A 14,141-nucleotide genomic window follows, 5' to 3' on the forward strand; every position below is an offset into this window, starting at 1 on the left:
TATATATATATATATATATATATATATATATATATATATATATACATATATATGTAAGGAATATTTCTTATTCCTTCTCTGTGTATCTTTCTTTCTCTTACACATATACACACTAGTTTTTATCATGACTACCTAATACCTTCGTCTCCTTAATTGAATATTTATGACTTTTCAAAATATTCATAAAAAATAGAAGTATATTTGTGCATATGATTTATAAAATAATCTAAAATAAATGAAGTGGTTTATGTAATGAACAAAACATTCCTTTAGGAAATTTGTACATAGATAAAAAGAATCATTTCAATTTCATATAAAATAAATGACAATTTTTGTCCTGAGTTGTTATATTGCCATAAAAAATATATTATTTATATTTTTGAATACTCATAATGTTCATAGGAAACATTTACAAATTTTTCCAATTCAAAAATATACAGTATTTTCTTGTAGATGAAAATTTAAATTAAACTGAATAATGAAGAATATAGGTAATGCTAAACTAAAGACTTCAGGCTATATTTGGTATATTAGAATTATGTTAGAATTAAGAAAGGACAAGAGCTGGGAGAATGTCTAAATGTGAATAAAGACCTGTAGGAATTTATTTTCCTCATAAACGGTAGCAATTTCACTAATTTGGATGCAATAAAATGGATATTTAACATATTCATAATATCACTGGACCATCTGATCTCACTTCACACAGGTCCTTGGGCGCCTCTTCCTAGAGTAATTTATAAAAATTACTTTGATGTTATTAAGGACGCACTGTCAAAGTATCACCCTTCCTTTATTCAAGCTAATACTGTCATAATTTCTAATCAAAACCTGACTTATGTCAGATTATGTGTACAGCACCATGCTCTCTCAAAGATTTCCAGAATCCATCTGGGTCAATTCGTCTTCATGGTTGGAAAACAAAGAATGCTATTTTTACTCCAGGGGATGAAGACAAACACTGATCTCAGTAAAATTATTCTGGGACTAAAGTGGAATTACTGCCTAACTTCTATCAATTACTACCAAGAATCTAAAAATGAATTAAAAATAAAATATTAATCCTAGGAACAAGCTTACCCCTGAATATTGGATGACGTCTGTTATTATGACATTGAAGGCAAAAGCCTGAGGACTGTATATTGATCCTAGGTCTGCACAATGGGTCATGGTGCAAGGGACATGACTGGATGAGAATCACTCTAGGGCTCAGTCTGTGTTGCCTGGACCATGAGCCCACAGGAACAGGAGCCTTCTCCCTCCTCCCAGCATGGGCTCAGCACCAAAGCCAACTTTCTGAAGAAGGCGGTGGCCTTAGACTTTTGCCTGGGGGACTGTAGAATTCTCAAGAGCACTGTTTCCTACGTGCCTGCCGGAACCCTGTTTTCTGAAATAATACTTGGAATCAGCTGCCATGCCAAACCAGACTGTCATGCGGACAAGTGGTCCTTTCAGATGCCGATTGGTCAGTTTGGGGAACAGCATGGAATGACATGTACGCCAGATATGGGCTGGCCATGCCTCTCCATCAGTGAGAGATGAGGGGGAATGAAGATTGTCTGCTTCATTGTTATTAGAGTTCCTAATCAAGCTTAATTTTTAATTGATACTACGCAACCCTGTAAAATTTATCCCAAGCCTAGTGGCTAATGGCCACAAGAAGACTAATTTCAAAGGCAAAACTGAAACTCTCAGGAGATATGTGTGTAACCTATAAAACAAGAGTTTTCTATAACAACATTTTGGAAGTTAAACACAAACCTGAGATTCAGAGGAGTGAGAATTCTGTCAACAACTACCTAGTTACTATTTGTGATTTAACAACAACAAAAAAAAAAAATCTTCTTTATATTACCTTCCAGGTTAGAGGGATATCTACTATTTTTCAAGAAGTAGAATGTTTCTCAGAGTATACTCTGCAGGTGCAACTTACTTTTGTGTTCTGCCAGGCCAGAATTAGGTCATGCTGCCAAACCTATCTACAAAAACAGTCTGAGGAATACATATACATAATTTTCTTTTCTCTATTGTCAAAAGAATAAGTGACAAAGGACACAGACGTTACTGATTCTTTAGCCTGTCCTCATTGTTCACTTCCACACTGTATTTTAACTAAATTTCTGGAGGGAATAAAGATAAATTTGCATGTTTATTTTGCCATTTTGAACATTTGTCATGGATCTGAATTCACTTCTTGAGATTTCTTATCCATGCCTTATATAGTTGGCTTCTGATATCACAAATGGTATTCCAGAAGAAATCAAAGTTATACATTTATCACTATAAAGAAAACACTCCTCTGCCAATTAATATTGTGAAAAGTTGAGGACATTTCTTACAGTGTCCTTATTTCTTCACAGATATAGATGTTCTAGAATCCCTTCAGTTTCCTCCAGTCTGGAACAATGCGTTAGATACGTTGGGTCACTGGAGGTTTGAACTAACATTATCCATTCAGTGACTTCAAGCCTAGTGTCTCTGGCATCTATGCTTTGCTTGGGTCACAGAAACAGTGAGACTCCTGGGCTTCCCAGGCTCAGGTCCATCCTCACTTGGTACACCAGGAAGTCATCCTCTCTGGGTTCATGCAATCATAAAGGCTGCTGCCACGTAGTTGAGAGTGTGTTATTGCAATCTGCATGGAACCTGCTGGCCTCAAATGTAGTCCATGCAAATCTGTCCCATCAGGCCAACTCCACTATAAGTATGTGAATTCTTAAAGCTAGAAAACGTGAATCGTTTCTTCTATTTCTTCTAGATGTAGGATCACAGGTGTTCCGGGGGTCATTGCAACATACTTCTTTAGAGGAAGGGCATGTGTACAGACTGTGTCCTCTTGCCTTGAAGTAGTTTCTCCTGCATGTCACCAGTGGACAAGTACCAGCCCTCATCACTCCTATCAAAGAGTCAACCTTGGTGATGACTCAGCACTCTGTGCCAAGCACATTCAATATATGCTTTTGGAATTCTTGGAAATTTGAAATTTTGAGAAGTGGTTAACTATTTGTCTCTGAAGAAACCACAACTACAATTGTGAAGCAAAACTATTGGGACACAAAAAAATTATCTAATATAACATTGTAGTTCAACAGTAAATATATATATATAATATATATAATCAAATAAATGGAAACAGCATGTAAAAATTAATGGAACACTGCATGTGTCTGATGTTATCTACAGGATCATCCCCACATCTCAGCATGCAGGGAGACAGCTGTGAAAAGACACTGGGATTGGTATTAGATTGGTGTGGTGATCCCACACCGCCACATACGTGTGATACCACGCACCTCACTTCCACTTTCCGAGACTTCAGCAAATGCACACAAGAGACTTGCAAACCAAGTCTCCTACATCTGGAAGGCATTATAAGGCACGCTTCTTACTTACTTCAACCTGACAAGATGATATCTCACCTTCCCACCCTCCATCCCTTAAGAATTGAAGAAAAAAAAAGTATTTCCCCCCTTTCACCAAAGTCCAAGAAAGAAAGTTGCAGAAGGAAGAAAAAATAGGAAAGCAAAAATGAGAAAAAGAGAAATTGCACATCTGTGAAAAAAAATGAGCCAAAATTCGAGAAAGATAAAACACTATAGATTATTGTTTCTGTTGTTGAAGGGTGAGAATAAGGTCAAAGACTTGGAAATCTCAGCCAAGGCCTGCTCAGGGATGGATAAGGCAGCCAGATTCCCACATCTTGGCCAAGGCCTCCCCAAGGATGGACAGGAACTGCCAGATCCCCACATCTGGTTAAGCTCAGTGGTTCTGCAGCTGCTGGATGGTGACAAGTTTTCAGAACAACATGTAGACATGAGCACGTTGCAGTTGAGTCTGAGTAGCCGCCTCCGATCATCCCTCAATTAAGTGGGCTGTGTTGACATCAACAGTGGTAGAGCCTGCACTGACCCCACAAGAGCCCGCAGGAGCCCCCAGGGAAACACACAAGCTGATGAATTGCTTCCTGGGCTCAAAAGGTGCAGAGTCTGCAGTGTGCCAGGACTGACCTCCTCTACATCAGAAGGAGGGAAGTTGACAATGGGAAGACACCACTGTCTCACAGATCTGTCCATTAGGACACATGAAACAAGTTTTGACAACATCTTGAAGTAGTAATTAAGTGGACATTCTGTTACACAAACTAAATACATCCTGAGACCTAGCAATTAAAACACAGAGCTCTCATCCCCTGGGATTCAAAGGCCATGTGAGTGGATGTACCGAGTCTTTGAGGAGCATTGGACTTTAGAAGGAAAAGTCTGACTACAGAGTCCTGTTGACAGGTCATGAGAAAGTATCAGTGAGTTCTTCAAAGAGTTAAATACAGACTGCACACGGGCGGGCAGTGTGTTGAGTGTTGGCAAAACAGATTGAACAGCCCTGTCGCCATCTACACAGAGATTGCGATCCACTCCAGGTAAGAAAAGTCGTTTTTGGTGCTGACATCTAACAGCATCTGGCATTGCTTTGTTTTCCTTCATGTTCGGAGCCTGCTGGAGCTCTTTTTGAAAACCAAACATATTTTGAGCCACGAAGTTCTGGGGGGATTGCTACAGCTCAGGGTGGCCCTGCCAGAACTTACTCAAACAAGGCCCACCCTTCTGGGTGGAAGGACTTTGTCTGTGGCAGGACCTGGGTCAGAACCAAGGAGGCGCTGGGGCTCTTTGCTGATGATTCTGAGACTTAATCTTACTTTTTCTTCTCTGGAAGCTTTGGAAGGAGAGCTCTCTCTCTCTCTCATTGGACATTATGATGTGAGGACCTGACATCAAGGAAGTCCACAGCCGTGTTTGCTGCTGTGAGATCAACCTGAGCAGAACACTGAGCCTGGAGCCAGGCAAAAAAGATGGCACAGAGAGGGGGCTCGAAGCCAAGTGATGGGATCTGAGGTTCTGAAGCAAGCCACATTTAGAGCTAAATGTTTTTATGAACTCTTCAAGTAAGACAGCAAATAAATTTCTTTCTTTTTTTTTTTTTTTCTAGCCAGCATTACACATACTCCCTGTTGTCTGCAAGAGTGGCCAATGAACAGTAAGAACACACTCAGGAAAGCTGAGTTCTGCTGCTCACCACCGCCTTCACTTGCTGAGATGTCCGAAAGTTTTTTAACCTTTCTTAGAGTAGCTTTCCTTCCTCTTTTTTTTTTTTTTTTTTAACATTTCCTCCTTTTTTTCCCATAATTGTTTTAATGGAATTACAGAGGGCTAGGGAATACGATTTAAGTATAAAACAAAAGCCACTTTTTTTTTATGTTGAAGGGTTTACAGAAGAATAGGAGTGTCATTCTAACAAACACTTTAGTCCCTTGATGTCATTAGTATTACAGAACCTTCAGTAAAGTGCCACCCACAGCTGGCAGGCCCAGAATCTCTCAGCACTGACTGTCCTTGCCAGTTCACGCCAGCCACTGTGCTTCCGCTCTCTGTCTTCTTCTTCAGTCCCTCAACTCCTGTAGTTCAGAACTCAGCAGATCCTCACGTTCCAGCCTGACAGCCTTCAATTTCCTTTATCCCACCCAAAATCTTGTTAAGAAACGTTCCCATCAGAACCTAAGCCTGAACATTTGCCAGGAAGGAGCAGGAGGAAAGTCACGTAACTGCCTTTGCGTTTTTTTTATATCCATAGTCATTAGTTGTAAAGAAAATGCATGTACAGAGCTGCTTGGGAAAACTGGCCTCCCAAACAGGCAAAGGCCACATGTAAAGATGAGAAGACAGAGAAAAACAGATGCAAGAGGACTGCGGGAAAGAAAGACTCCTGACTGGGTCAAGTGCTTGCTTGCTCTGTTAAAACAGGAAACTATGCAGAACTAAAGTAGCTTCATGATCCAAAGCAAGGCTTGCCTGTTCAAGTAGGGACTTTTACCTATTGCTCACACAATAATTTTTAAATTAAAGATGAATTCAAAGATTAAATAAGATCCCTCTTTTGTGGCAATATGATGAAATATACCAATTGAAATACTTGTACCTACCAACAAGGGAGATTGGTTGAGAATATCAAGCATGCTAAAAGATGACAGAAAGAACTAAGTGTCAGTAAAGCAAAATATACTAACCCTGAACTGAAAGGCACTGTGTGTGAGTGATGGTGTAGTCACCCTGGCTCGTGAATGTTGTGTGCACACTCACATACCTGTGTGGTGCTAGTAATGTCGTCCCAGTGATCTAAGTGCAGGGTTTAGTAGAAACAATAGACACATGTTAAGATCTTGAGCTTACATGAAATGGGGATTTGAAAGAAAACCTCCAAAAAAGTCTTGGATCTTAAATATTGTACTTCTATAGAATGTTGGAGCCAGAAAAAAAAAATCTTCCAAGTAAGGAAAGGAACAAAGAAACTCATTTTCACTGAAGTCCAATTGGAAGGAAAAAAAAAGAGAGAAAAAATTTTATATTTGGGTTCCTGAACTCTTTCTATTTTGAAGTTCATATTTTTGCCACCTAAATTCTTCAAGGACCCCAGAGTAAGGAATGCCACCTAGAAGTTAGCAAAGCCACTCTGGAGTGAGAGAAGCACAATCAATTCAGAAAAAGAATATATATATATATATATATATATACACACACACACCCTGTTGTACAGGAACTCACACAAACAGAAATCCATCCTGAGCAAAGGTTAACAAATACAACTGACGTCAGGATGAAGACCGTGTTTGATAGTAGAAAATTTGAAAGGAATGATGAAATAAGTATGTTGAAAATAATTATGAATGTAAGAAAATTGATCAAATATATGAGCAGAAAAGACACTAAAAAGAGAGAGCAGGGATATACATAAAAAATCTATAGAAATAAGAAAACTGTGAGTGCCTTAGAAAATGTCATAAGAAAATAAAATCATGTAAATGGTCAATAATATCAGAGATAATTCTTTTAAAAGGATAAGAAAGAGGAGGTTGGAAAGGTGTTCAACAGGGTTTGTCATTAGGGAAGTATCAAGTAGAATAGAAGATTCCAGTAGGTGCCTCAGAGCGGAAGGGCAGTTTGACATCTCTGGTCATCACAGCATCTTCATAAGACCAAAATATATGGAAATTTCTTAATTAATCCTAAATAGATTTGGGGTAAATTGATTGTGTCATTTATGCAGTGGAATGTTCTAAAATTTAATATTCTAAACACAATATTCTTTTATCGAATTAAATGTAAAAGTGGTTGTAAGTCAACAAGCATGCGCTCTAAAAACAACACAATGCTGAGGAAAAATCCAATTACAAACCAATACAGGTTTCAGTTTATATTTTAAGTTGGTAGAAAACAAACAGTAATGCATACAATTTAGGATGGTAAACATCAGCTCAGGTGTGCACCTGGGGAGGTCAGTAGGGATAGAAGGTGCAGGGCTTCCGGGTATCTGCAATGTTTACTTTCTGTAAGAAATGGGTAGGGAAACTGGAGACAAACAGCGCAATGCTAACATCTGTTTAATCTTGGGGGTTGGAAAAGAGGGGTCTGTTTTGTGATTTTCTTTATCTCCCCATATGTTTAAAGTGGTTTGTAATTAAAATCATACACGGATGAGCAGGAACTAGTCTGCTAGAAAAAGACTGAAAATGTGCGGCAGGCAGAGGAAGCAGAGGAACTAGGAAGAGGGAGAGAACCAGGATCCCTTGGCATGGCTTTGTTCTAAAGGCTGGGGGGGAACTGGGAGAGGACGGGGTGAACAAGCCAGGTCAGATTTGATAAGAACAGGGTCTGGGGGTTATGTCATCACATTGCACTCCATCAGTGTGTTGTGCAGAATAATTGTCCCAGAGCCTGACCCCAGAGCCTGCCAGAGTGACGCCCAGCAAATGGGAGTGTGTGGGTGTGGGTAAGGGAAGGGTTTGGCACAGGGAAAACTTCCTGGATTTTCTGGATGGCTCCAGTAGAATCACAAGGGTCCTCACAAGAGGGAGGCAGGAGAGCTAGATCAAGGGTGGGGATGTGACTTGGCAGCAGAGGTCAGAGTGGTGCAGGGCTGTGGGCACAGGGTTGCAGAAAGCCTCTATCCAGCAGCTGGACGAGCAGCTTCCAGAGAGCAGCCCTGCTTCCCTCACCTGCAGAAGGGTAAGTTAACCAAGGTCCGACGTTTGAAGTCGAAGCCGGGCTGTGTGGTAATATATTGTAGAAGCCATAGGCAAGGTGGTGGGAATAAACTCTTCTCCCTAGAATAACAAGGACAGGTTACAGCACCGTGTGCCAGGGTGTGGCTGAGAAGGGACCCACAGCTATGGTGGGACTCTTTGCATCTTTAGATTAAAGTCTATTACACTAACTGTAATAAATCCAAGGAGAAAACAAGGAAAGCAAACAAACCAAAATTAAAACCCAAAACCCTAGCTAGGGTGCAGGCAGGATATGCCCAATCTTCACAAGACGAAAAGGTACCATTTGCTTAGAATTATTAACAGAACATCAGAGATAGAAGATGGCTGTAGCTGGGCGTAGTGGTACACACCTGTAATTCCAGCAGCTCAAGAGGCTGAGGCAGGCGGATTCAGCCAGCCTCAGCAAAGAGTGAGATGCTAAGCAACTCAGTGAAACCCTATCTCTAAATAAAATACAAAATGGGGCTGGGATGTGGTTCAGTGGTTGAGTGCAATCCTTGAGTTCAATCCCAGTACAGAAAATAAAATAAAATAAAAAAGAAGATGGTTATAAAGAAAAAAATAAATAAATAAAAAGCATGAGAACTTTGCATATTCTTATTATGTATTCATCTGTATTGAATTTTTCAAAAGTGTCAAATTTTTGTTTGTCATATTTATCTATAGAGTTACAATTTATGCAAATGTAAGTGATAAATATAAATGTAACATCCAAATATAAATTTTAATCTATTTTATTTCTATTCTGTTACTCTGGATATATGTCAAGTCCACATACTAACTTGTCACTGAACACCCAAATACCTGGATTTTTTTATTTTTTTTTATTTTTTATTTTTTTTTCACCAAGCAAATTAGTGGTGTTTTTAATCTGTATTAAAAAAAAAAGTCATAGTGGGCTCTTATAAGTGACCTGGGTTACATTCAATATATACAGAGTAGTTAGAATATATTGAAGATTTTACCCTCCATGGTAAAACATGTTCAAAGATGTCCATCATTAACTTCTTCCCTTCTTCCATTACATGCTGCTCCCTCCATTAAGAGGCATTTACATCTTGTTTTCTCAAAGTCTGAATTGGCTCTGTAAACACACTAAGAGAATGTAGTGAATGTGATGTTTTGGTTTCCAGCATCCAAATTTTAAGAGAACAAGTAATTTCTCCTTTTCTTTTGAAGTCCATAAGCCATGCTGTAAGAAGCTCATGTCTCATGAAATGATCACATGGGAAAGAAAGAAGGCACTTGAGTTAACAGTCCCAGCTGAATTTCCAAACTAGAGCCAACACCAACTTCCAGCTCCATGAGTGAACATCCTGTGTATTCTAAGTCAGCAGGAAAAAAAAAAGCAACACATCTTATAGTTTTCCCAATAGAATTAATAGCAACAATTATGGAGGCCAGAAGAGATTGGGATGGCATTTTGAAAGTGTTAACAAAAAACAAAAAAACAAGCAACAAAACTTTCTTCCAAGAATTCTGTACAAAATTATCCATATGGGATAAAGGGGGAGTGAAGACACCCCTGGATACAAACAATGAGGGAGTATGTCACTAATGTAACTACTATACAAGAAATACAGAAGAGTCCTTTGGGCTGAAATGAAAAAACACTATTAAGTAGCTCAAAGTCATACAAAGTAATAAAGAACTCCAGTAAAGGTAACTCCACAGATTAACATAAAGGCAAAATTTTTATAATTTGGTTGTAACTCCTCTTTTTATTTTTTACATTATTTATAGACACATGTATAACGTAACTACTACTACCACTGTAAATCTATGTTAATGTATATAAAATGTATAAAAACAATTTGTGACAATAAAATAAAGGAGTTAGAACTTAAACATAATTTTCATATGCAAAAGCTATTAATTTAAAATATATTGCTATATATTTAGAATATTGAATATTATTCCCATCGCAACCATTAAGAAAACATTTTTAAATATATTCAAAAGAATAAAAGTGAATCAGACTGGTACACTACAAAGAATCGATTAAACATGAAAGAAGGAAGTTATGGAAAAATTGAGGGACAAAAGCCAGCATGGCATACTGAAAACAAATATCAAAATGGCAGAAGGGCTTCCTGTCAATAATTCCTTTAAATGTTAATGGAGTAAACTTTACAATCAAAAGGTAGAGACTGGCAGAATAAAAACCATGATTCTACAGAAGGACAGTGAAAGGATAGAAAAACATATTCCACTTGAAATGAAAAAGAGAATTGGAATGGCTTTAATCATATGCAAAACAGATTTTAAGCAGACTTCTAGAAGAAAAACAACAAAAGAGACCTGGATTTTTTTAAATGTTGAAGATATGCTTGGGTTGAGTGTTCAACATCGTTTCCTAAAATCATTATAGAGCTCTGAAAAGTTAATTAAGCATTATAAATAATACTTTTAACATAAAATTTCTCATTTACAATTTAATTATTTTGCTCAAAGTTATATGAATTCCCATAGCAAGACACCACAATGTATCTTTAAAAAACTAGAATAATAACAATAATTAAAACTCAGCAAATAAAAGGTATGTATATATTTCTTTTCTGTTTACACCTTTTTGGGTAAATTTCAAAATTTAAGAAAAAATTCAACCAGAGACTCTGCATCGAATAGAAGAAAAAGTAGGCCCTAAACTTCATCTTGTGGGATTAGACCCCAACTTCCTTAAAAAGATTCCTATAGCACAAGAATTAAAACCAAGAATCAATAAATGGAATGGATTCAAACTAAAAAGTTTCTTCTCAGCAAAAGAAACAATCTGTGAGGTGAATAGAGAGCCTACCTCTTGGGATAAAATCTTTAGACCTCACATTTCAGATAGAGCACTAATCTCTAGGGTATATAAAGAACACAAAAAGCTAAACACCAAAAAACAAATAACCCAATCAATAAATGGGCCAAGGACCTGAACAGACTCTTCTCAGAAGAGGATATACAATCAATTAACTAATATATGAAAAAATGTTCATCATCTATTGCAATTAGATAAATGCAAATCAAAACTACTCTAAGATATCATCTCACTCCAGTCAGAACGGCAGCTATTATGAAGAAGAACAACAATAAATGTTGGCGAGGATGTGGGGAAAAAGGCACACTCATACATTGCTGGTGGGACTGCAAATTGGTGCAGCCAATATGGAAAGCAGTCTGGAGATTCCTTGGAAAACTGGGAATGGAACCACCATTTAACACAGCTATCCCTCTCCTTGGTCTATACCCAAGGGCTTAAAAACAGCATACTACAGGGACACAGCCACATCAACGTTTACAGCAGCACAATTCACAATAGCTAAACTGTGGAACCAACTTAGATGCCCCTCAGTAGATGAATGGATTAAAAAATGTGGCATATATAAACAATGGAATATTACTCAGGGGTAAAAGAGAATAAAATCATGGCATTTGCAGGTAAATGAATGGCATAGGAGAAAATAATGCTAAGTGAAGTTAGCCTATCCCAAAAAAATAAATGCCGAATGTTTTCTTTGATATAAGGTGACTGACCCCTAATGGGGTAGGGAGGGGGAACATGGGAGGAATAGGTGAACTCTAGATAGGGCAGAGGGGTGGGAGGGCAAGGGGGGGCAGAGGGTTAGGAATGATGGTGGAAAGTGATAGACATCATTATCCAAAGTACGTGTATGAAGACATGAATTGGTGTGAATATACTTTATATACAGAGATACGAAAAATTTTGCTCTATATGTAATAAGGATTGCATTACATTCCACTGTCATGTATTTAAAAAATAAAATCGATAAAAAATTAAATCACTTAAAAATTTTCACCAAATTATTTTTAGCTGTTGTAAACAGTAAAATAGGAAGAAAATCAATAAATTTGAGTTGAAAATAAATGTTAAACCCTTGAGTTAGCTGATTCCATGTTGAATAAGTAACATAACTTCTGTTGTAAATATGGTTCAAATCTCTGTTGTTGTGAGCGTTCAATAACACGTTTTGATGTGAAATCACCAAACTGTAAAATGATTTACAGTTGTAATGAACATATCATAATCTACTGCTTACGACAAACTAAGACATGGATAATTTTAAATACAGTTGAATTGATTCATAAGAATCTTTAAAAAATTACAGATAGTACAGTTCATGTCATACTTCCCAAACTGCATCTTTCAAGCTATTTTTTTTTATGTCAAGTTAGTCAACATGTTGTGCAAGAAAAAGAATGCCAGAATTCATGAGAATACCATAGCCCAGCAGGTGGATGTAAAGTATCTGGCTCCAGAGCTAGAACTTTTCACTCTTTCCCTTCATTAGACCTATTTCTTGGTGTTAGCTCAGTTTTTAGCTCTTTCCCTTATATTTAGATTTTCAAACCAATGTTAAATCCCTGAAAAGATTAAGTACTCTTTACATTTATAAGTTACAACTTATATTTCTAAGCAACAAAGCTCAGAAAAAGTTAATCAGTACTATGTAAGATTATCATATAGTCAAAAGCAAAAAAGTTGACATTACTCAAAAATGAAATTGATATACATTTGGAAGTTTTCTTATTGAATTCCATTTTACTATCTAATATTAATAGCCTAAAATAAAAAAAAAGACAGTGATGAGGGGAAAAAATGGAAATATATTTCTCTAGCACCTGGAAAGAAAGAAATGGTTTCATTTTTATTCAGTTTTTCAGAGACACTTCCAAAAATCCCAGCTTTGAAAAATGCACTTATGTTTGGAAATAATTTTACATATATAGAAAAGTTTCAAAGATAGCCCAAGGTTCACAAATACCCTTTACTCAGCTACTCTAAGGTTAACATCTTAGATAATTATGGTGCATTTGTCAAAACCATTAGCATCTGTGCACTACTAACGTACTATCTAATGCAATCCTATTATTAATACCATTCACATAATACTATTGTCTGAACTCTACACTTTATGCAAGATTTCACTACTTTTTCCACTAGATGTTCTTAATTCTTGTCCCGTTTCAGGATCCAATCCAGAAGAGCTCATTGAATTTAGATTGCATTTAGTTCAATATCTTAAAACTCTAGACAATAATAAACTTCTTTTTTTGACACATTTTCCAAAATGCGCGCTCAAACGCGCGCGCGCGTGCACACACACACACACACACACACACACACACACACACACGGCAGCTCTGTGCTAAGCTGTCTGCATTCTTGCTCAGAAATGCAAGCATTCCTGACTCAAGTCCATTGTGTCAGCTGTGAGTCATTGAATTACAGCCATTTGTGGGTTTTTAAAAATGGCAGATGTTTCTTACATCTTCATGAACAGGCAGACTGCAAAAAAATCATTCAGTGTGCATTTCACCTTTTTAAGACTGCCTCCTTCAAGTATTTGTTCTGTCTTCCTTCCAAGAGTTTTGAAATAAGCAGTTTCCTAACACAAGAGGATGCAATGCCTCCCCTTCATTGGATTTGGCCCCAAATTTCCCCTGAACATCTCTGCCTGAGCTTTACTTCATACATCCCTTACTCCCATATTTTTTCTGTTTACTATCTTAAAATTTACCTGAGTTATTTGCACTCCCATAGGACGCTTCTGGCTGTTAATCAAATAAACTAATATTGATAATACAAAATACCTGGGTCCACTTAATTGAGAAATTTTATTTCATCCTTCTCTGATCACATCTGTTGCCACTTCTTAAAGATGCAGACATTGTTTCTTGAAATTGAGATCTTGATGACTTTTCCTTCAACACACCTGTTAGACTGTAAAGCCAAAAGAATGACAAGTATGTGCCAGTACAGAAGAGTGCAGTCTGAGGGGACTCCAGCGATGAGAGCAGCAGCAACACCAATATGAATCAAAGTGACATCGTGCCATGGATTACCTGTGCTATTATGAAGTGGCAGTGATTCCCAGCTGCTGAACTTGTTTTTCTTGGATATAGAATTGGGGATAACCCTTGTGGTGACCCACTTTGTCTGGACCTATCTTCTCAGTAGTTGGCACTTGTATCTTTCGCTGATTCTTCAGACTTTGTAAAAAGCCACCTGGGCATTCTTTCCTGCTCTTGGTTCAGA

This window comes from Marmota marmota, unplaced genomic scaffold (assembly GCF_001458135.2).
Source record: "Marmota marmota marmota unplaced genomic scaffold, marMar, whole genome shotgun sequence".
NCBI classification, from domain to species: Eukaryota; Metazoa; Chordata; class Mammalia; order Rodentia; family Sciuridae; genus Marmota; species Marmota marmota.